The 8,089-nt window shown below is 49.1% G+C and overlaps 1 protein-coding gene across 1 annotated transcript in view; it reads left to right on the forward strand.

The window, feature by feature from the left end:
• The window catches only part of ed (hemicentin protein echinoid), a 237,927-nt gene that overhangs the window by 152,593 nt on the left and 77,245 nt on the right, over positions 1–8,089 (forward strand). The window lies entirely within an intron of this gene.

Genomic DNA, 8,089 nt, shown 5'->3' on the forward strand with positions numbered 1-8,089 from the left:
TTCAGCGCGACGTTACGATCTTTGAGCCCAACGGTACGATCTTTGAGCCCAACGGTACGATCTTTGAGCACGACGGTACGATCTTTGAGCACGACAGTACGATCATTCACCACGACGGTACGATCTTTGAGCACAACTGTACGATGTTTGAGCACGACGGTACGAACTTTCAGCGCGATGGCGCGACTTTTGATTCCGACGGTACGCTCCTCAGGCTCACGTGATGGTACGGGTCTTGAACACGACGGTACGACCCCTTGATCACAATGGTTCCTTCTTGTGCAAGAGAGAGAGAGAGAGAGAGAGAGAGAGAGAGAGAGAGAGAGAGAGAGAGAGAGAGAGAGAGAGAGGGGATGATGTAGGGGGATAGAGTGATGGGGTATCGTAATTAAGGACCCACCTGCTGGCGGTGTAGGGACGCGAGACGACGGCAAAAGGGCGACGGCCGGGCTGGTCGAAATGGCGACGGATTCGTCTTCGTCAACAGATAATGGTCGATAGGGCTGAGGGTCGAGGCGGTCCTGCTGATTATAGAGGCGATATGTTCATTGTTGGTCGTAGCGTGTGTGTGTGTGTGTGTGTGTGTGTGGTGTGTGTTTGTGTGTGTGTGTGTGTGTGTGTGTGTGTGTGTGTTGTGTGTGTGTTTACCAAGCTAGCCGGGATGTGGTGTTTACGTAGGCCTGCGGACGGACTGGTCGGTTGGGAAGACCACCCCCTCAAGCCATCATAAGGTATACGTACGTCAGGTAAGATCCCAGACCAAGCCGTGGGGGTAAGTAAAAGACCTCCGAAACCATCGTAAGGTACACGTAAGGTAAGGTAAGGTAAGTTAAGGTAAGGTAAGGTCCCAGACTTGAGTTAGGGTGTTATAAGTCTTCCGAACCCATCATGAAGTATAATGTACGTACTGTAATGTAAGGAGATAACTGGTAACTGAGACTTGGGCCAACATTAACTTAAGTTTAGCCCTAACTTTATAGATCATGGAACTTGAAGTGATCATCAGAATCCTGCTTCCCGATGCATTTAGAGTCCTCTTTTATATATATATATATATATATATATATATATATATATATATATATATATATATATATATATATATATATATTCTTGCGTTCGCCGCTGGAGTAATCCAGAAGCTAGAGTTTCAGATGTTGCATCCTTGAAATGGGCCTCTCTCTCTCTCTCTCTCTCTCTCTCTCTCTCTCTCTCTCTCTCTCTCTCTCTCTCTCTCTCTCTCTCTCTCTCTCTCTCTCTCTCTCTCCGTATGGCGTGTCGTGGTCGGCGTTATCAGGCGAGCGTATCGGACGCTCCGTCACCTTCAGGGGGAAACGCCAGGACAGTCTGTGGCAGAGGTTGGGAAGCCTTAAGGCTGTGGAAGATGGTGGAAGATGGAAGGTTAGGAGGCTAGATGGAGGATCCAGGTGTGGGTTGGAAAATGGTGGTGGCTCAAACTGTGCGGGATGTTGGTAGTCTTGGAGATACAACGTTCTCCGGATCCGTAAATAGTGGCTGAGACTGGAGGGGGAATTGGTGGTGGTGGAGACTCCATAAGGTCCTTTAGTCCCTGTAAGTGGTGAAGAGACTGTAGGGGAAGTGGTGGTGAGACTGTAGAAGGTTGGTAGTGGTGGAGGGACAAGGTTCCTATAACCCCATAAGTGGTTGCTGAAATTACATAGGATCTTGTGGAGTATGGTTGCCTGGGAGTGTAGGTTGGGCCCCAGGCCTGTGTTTTAGGTTGATTGTGGTGTGTTTGTGTAATGTTGCTGGGAGTGTAGGTTGGGCCCCCGGGCCTGTGTTTTAGGTTGATTGTGGTGTGTTTGTGTAATGTTGCTGGGAGTGTAGGTTGGGCCCCAGGCCTGTGTTTTAGGTTGATTGTGGTGTGTTTGTGTAATGTTGCCTGGGAGTGTAGGTTGGGCCCCCGGGCCTGTGTTTTAGGTTAATTGTGGTGTGTTTGTGTAATGTTGCCTGGGAGTGTAGCCTATGAAAGTTTATTTCGGAGGTGTATGGAGGCATGTATACAAGGTTCCTTAGTGGAGTGTGTAGGTGGCCGCTTATAGTATAAAGTTGGTAAAGGGTTTAAATAGTTTCAAGGCTGGATGTCCTTTTTAGAGGAGTGGTTGGAGTATTTTTCAACTCCACCAATAGAGTTTATCTTATGTGGTGCAAGTGGAATGAAAAGTATTCGTAGGGTCTGTGTGTGTTGGTCTGGAGCGTAGGCGAGTGTCGGGTACTCCACGAAAAAATCCAGAAATGTATTTTTCATCTTCATTTCTCTTAGTTTTTTTTTTTTTTTTTTGGGGGGGGGGGGCATTATTATGACTGTTGGAAAATCCAAGGCTTTTGTAGATGATTGATGGAAGGTACAAACGTTTATTAAAGTCTTTTGGAAAATCCTTGTTTGTTAAAACGTCTTGGAAATTCAAAGCGTCGAATAAAATCTTTTGGAAAATCCAAGTGTTTAAAATCTTAGGTATAGAAGATCCAGTTATAAAGATGTTACTTCTGCTTGACAACTTTCGGGTAAAATGAACCTGAAACAACTGAAATCTTCAGTAAGAATTGCTTGAGAAAACAGAGAAATCAGAGAAGACAATTTTCCTGTTTTCTTTTTTTTTTTTTTTTAGATAAAATTCCTTTGTATATGATAAGTGTGGGGTACGAGTGAGGCCCAGGAGAGATGGTCCCTCCTGATACCACGTGATACCCTTGTACCCTCTGACCACAGGCAGCGGTGGTGGTGGTGGTAGAGGACCAGGTTGATGGGTATATAGCGATTTGGGGAATGGTAGGTGGAGCAGAGGATGATGATGATGACAATATTGAAAGAGAAAGAGATGGGGAGAGAGTGGAAGTCTTAGTAAAAGAAATGAATGAGAGTATTAAGAACAAGGAATATTCTATCAAGTTGCCTTGTTATATGATGTTATAGGGATGTGGCAGGTGGAGGAGGTGATGTTGAAAGTAAGTATAAAGAGGAGGTGGCGTTGAGAGAGACTGGAAGTCGTAGAGGGAGAGTCAGGTGTTGTCTCGTATGCCACATCTTTCTCACCGTTTCTCACCATCTGTTTTCCTTCGTATTCCTGGGAAGCGAGGCAGTAATCGTCCATCCTCCGCCATTCAAGCTATGCCACTGCCTGCTTGCACCAGCTTACCTTCACTATCCTTACCAAACTGACTCCGTCTTAACGGTGTCTTTGCCACTCCGAATGTCTTTTTTTTACTTCCGTCTTGACACTCCGAATGCAAAAAGACTTGTAGGGGACGGGGAGACAGCAGCTCGCTCAAGAAGGGGAACCAAAACATGTCGAAAGATGGGAAAGATATTGACCATAAACACACAAAGGACAAATCTCCAGAGTACCTGACGACACAGGACGTAGATGATACTGTCTGTGACTTGCGGGCTGCGTCCCCCATACACACGCTTTGACTGGCCACTGGAGCGACACGTGCAGCTTAGTCTCAGACCTAGATTGTGGAGGAGGAGGAGGACGAGGAGGCAAGACGAGCCTCCAGACACCAACTAACATCAACACTTGTTGTCATTTCCAGTAGTCTGTGATCCCAAGGTCGTTTTCCACGATGGCCTTACATCGCGGTGTATTGTTACCGAGGTTCCTCTCAAGGCGGCGTTGGTATGCCGCACGTGGGCCGCAAGCGGAGTGTTCTGACTTGAACGACGAACTGGCGCATCTGCCGAAAGAGGCTGCTCTTAGCTAGAGGCCTTGACAAGCAAGTGGAGTCCAGTGGCTCTGCCCTGGATGGCACCGGCTGCGTCTTGGCCTAAGATGCCACAGTCTCCCTCAGAGGAGACTGTGGTAATTTCTGCACTCCTCCTTGTAGCAGTTTAACCCCTGGCATACATAACGAGGCGTCTCAGTGGTGTGTGTGTGTGTGTGTACCCCTTTATGAGCGGGCCATCACGTTCGCACTGGCCGCCGTTAAACACAGGAAAGAACGACCATTTGTGGTTCCCTGGGACGAAGGTGTAGGTAGCCAATAGATATTGGACGTTGGAATAGGTAGTCCACAGGGTGATTGTGGTGATGGGAAGTGTGTGTGTGTGTGTGTGTGTGTGTGTGTGTGTGTGTGTGTGTGTGTGTGTGTGGCACTAAACTGGTGTCGGCCCACCTGATGATTATGTGTGACGGCAGGAACACCCTGCCGGAGCAGTGGTGATCGTGGTGGTGGCACGGTTCCTCCCCCCTGCCAAGACGGGCCGCAGTCTACAGCCCCTTTTACTGCACTATAAAGCTCTCGGTAACTGGCACTTACCGGTGGCTACCACTGGTGTGGCGGTGCTGTGGAGCTGTCAGCCAGGGGAGGAGTGAAGCACGGCGATGGTGGTGGTGGTGTTGGCTGCTGGAGGAGTCAGCGCTGGGGAGCAGGACCACCTGTCCATGTCCTGCAGATTCTCCGAGTCTTCGCTGAAACCAGAAGTGTGTGTATGTAATTACATATTTCTACTTTACGTTGAGGGAGTTTAACACACGATGGGCCGAAATGTCTTCTGAGAGTGTGAATGCGAGTCTGAGTGTGTATTTGTGTTTGTGCATTTGGTTCTGCAAGTATAAGTGTTTATTTGTGTTGTATGCTTGGTTCTTGGTGTTCTTGTTGCGTTGTTCTCCCGTACAAGAACAGTCAAACACCAGAGATAGCTGGCAGATCGCAAGGGACTGCCATAGATCCCTCGTCTTTCCCTTTGTAGGGGGCTTTTATGGCTCCCATTCTTTTCTTTTTTTTTTTCTGTTTTTTTAAGACTCGTCCTGCAAATCGTTCAGAAGCCGTTTATGTCTACTGAAAAACTTTATATCTCGTAAAAGTTACAGTTAATGCTGGCCACCAAGCTAGCTCGCTGGTCTCTGCCACCACTTGTGATCGCTAAAGAAAAAGTCTCCTGTAGAAGGAAGAGTTTCACTTCCTGCCTCAGGGACAAACAGTATGGTTATCTTCGCCGCTGACGTGATTGTGGTCGTTCGGGGGTGTATGCGGTGGTAATGATCGCAATTACCGTCAGTGTGGTTCGTGAAGGCTTCTGGGACGCGGCGTGATGGTAGTGGTGTGTGTGTGTGTGTGTGTGTGTGTGTGTGTGTGTGAGGCGTCACGCGGGAATGGGTCACCTTGTACCATCCAACACCTGTGTGTGTGTGTGTGTGTGTGTGTGTGTGTGTGAAGATTAGCAATGACAGCTTGTTTTTCGGGGAGCCATTACTGGCGTAGGCCGAGATGTGTGTTCTCACGGTGCCAGTACTTGCCCAGGTCAAGCTAGCGTGTTGGCCCAGTCCGGCCAGCATGTGACTGACTGTGTGTGTGTGTGTGTGTGTGTGTGTGTGTGTGTGTGTGTGTGTCTGGCCTCCAACTCCCCATTACATACACCACAAGCCTGATGATTCCTTGAGGGTCTGGCCGGCCTCAGTGAGGGCTTCAGTCCTTGCCTGCAATCCTTTGATGCATGATAGTGGCGATTTTGGCGATCCTGTGGGTGTTGTGGATTGATGACGCCCCTTGAGCACGACGGGAGGACCCTGAGATTCGTCGACCTGGCCTGTGACTTGGCCCAAGTCGAAGTCTCGCCACCATACCCATCGGTTGTGCCGCAGTACACAAGTGGCTCATTTTGGTAAACCTGAAATAAGCTACAGGTTACTTTCATAACATTACTGCAGGCTTAACAATGTGTGTGTGTGTGTGTGTGTGTGTGTGTGTGTGTGTGTGTGTGTGTGTGTGTGTGTGTGTAATGAATTGCTGACCTTAATGGTGATGGCCTCCCCATGCAGACGTTGTTGACAAGGTCCACTTTCCCCGGGAGTAACATTCTTGGTCATATCCTGTGAGAGGAGAAATCCACTAGAGTGCACGTAGCTGCTGGGCCTGAGGATTCCACGTGTCTCCGCCAGGGCCAGCCTGTCAACCACTGAGCCATCGCTCTGGCTGGTCCGATGTGGATGATGACCAACATGAAGCCCACGGTGCTTCCCTGATGACTGGAGCCCCGTAGACTCGCTGACTTATGGAGCCTCGCTGGCTTTGTGGAGCTTCGATGTCTTTATGGAGCCTCGCTGGCTTTGTGGAGCCTCGCTGACTTGTGGAGCCTTGCTGGCTTTGTGGAGCCTCCCTGGCTTTATGGAGCCTCGCTGACTTGTGGAGCCTTGCTGGCTTTGTGGAGCCTCCCTGGCTTTATGGAGCCTCGCTGACTTGTGCAGCCTCGCTGGCTTTGTGGAGCCTCCCTGGCTTTATGGAGCCTCGCTGACTTGTGCAGCCTCGCTGGCTTTGTGGAGCCTCCCTGGCTTTATGGAGCCTCGCTGACTTGTGCAGCCTCGCTGGCTTTGTGGAGCCTTGCTAGCTTTGTGGAGCCTCCCTGGCTTGATGGATCCTCGCTGGCTTTGTGGAGCCTCCCTGGCTTTATGGAGCCTCGCTAGCTTTGTGGAGCCTCCCTGGCTTGATGGAGCCTCGCTGGTGGACATCGAGACGGACGGAGTGTTTATCTGTTGGCCGCAGGAATGTAAACACACTTCATGTGATGGATCCTGAGGTGCCGTATATGCAAGCCTATACTATAGCTCCTAGCTGGTGACCCTAAAACCAGTAGGTGACCATAGGATAGTATAATGGTAGGATAGTCACAGGACTACCAGTGGTAGTTGGTGGATAGTATGATGATAGGATAGTCACAGGACTACCAGTGGTAGTTGGTGGATAGTATGATGATAGGATAGTCACTGGACTACCAGTGGTAGTTGGTGGATAGTATAATGATAGGATAGTCACAGGACTACCAGTAATAGTTGGTGGACGTGTCTATCCCTTTGACATATTTTACACAAAAATCTGTTAAGCTGGACATTCTGAGATTAAGATGCCGCACTGCGATGTAGACCATCTGCATCAATCACCCTGGTGAACCAAGCTATTAAGAAGGAAGCAGGACTACAGAACCAAGTGCCGGGGGGTTAGAGAACTGCTCCTAAAGTCAACGTTAAGTTATAGGTGGGGGAGAATGACGTATAGAAATTTAGTGAATTTTGATTTTCTGAAATTGAGACATTTTATTCGGTAAATTGACATGTCTGGAAGTACGAAGAGTGGGGGATGTCTCCTTACCTCGTCGCCGCAGCCACTACCACAACGCAGAGAACGAGCCGGGCAGAGACCTGCCGAATCTAAATGGCCAACAAACCATCATCATTCACATGGACTGAAGCTTCACCTTTGACCCCTTGGCTAGTAGGGCAAGGGGTATGTTATACCACGTCAGACGTGACGCTGGAGGCACCGCCCGTCACATCCCCCCCCCCCCCCCCAGAGGCAAGGAGGGAAAGTGAACATGATGTTCAACTGCGTCGTCTTCAGTACGTGACCCTCCTTCCCCACCCGCCCCTCCGTCTGTCGAGCGTGAGGCATGTTCATCATCCTCCGGGCTGCTGCACATGTGCTGCACACTGCCATTAGTCTAAAGTATGACCGTGCTCTCATGAGCAGCTGCTGCTGCTGCTGCAGATGGCGTAGGAGAAGCCCTAAAGCATATCTATCCCTTTATTCATAGCTTTATGATCACCGCACTTTCAAAAATCCTTTCCAGACACCCTTCCCGGAGTCTTCAGCACCCCCAAACCCTCTTCCACAAACCCCACCTAGGGTCCCCAGCCCCCTTCCAGGAACTCCTCCCGGATTCTTCGGCTCCCAAAGTCCCTTCTTGAGACGCCTCTCGTAGTCCTCAGCTCCCACAATCCCTTCCAGAACCTCCCTCCCCTCCTCCCGGAGTTCTTCAGCTCCCATACATCCCTTCCAGTCAGCAGTCAAGAAATATATATATATATATATATATATATATATATATATATATATATATATATATATATATATATATATATATATATATATACGGTTTTTTCTCTCCATTTTCTCTCTCTCTTGGTCACCCACACAACCCCTAAAAACCCTTCGAGAAACCCCTCCATCAGGTACCCTTAGTTCACGAAACCCCGTCCCTTCCAGTCAACAATCAAGAGAGATATTTATTGTTCTTATGTGGAGCCACGTGCAGCCACCTGGACCTGGAGTTCAAGGGACCGCATGCAGTGGG

This window comes from Panulirus ornatus, chromosome 32 (assembly GCF_036320965.1).
Source record: "Panulirus ornatus isolate Po-2019 chromosome 32, ASM3632096v1, whole genome shotgun sequence".
Lineage (NCBI taxonomy): Eukaryota > Metazoa > Arthropoda > Malacostraca > Decapoda > Palinuridae > Panulirus > Panulirus ornatus.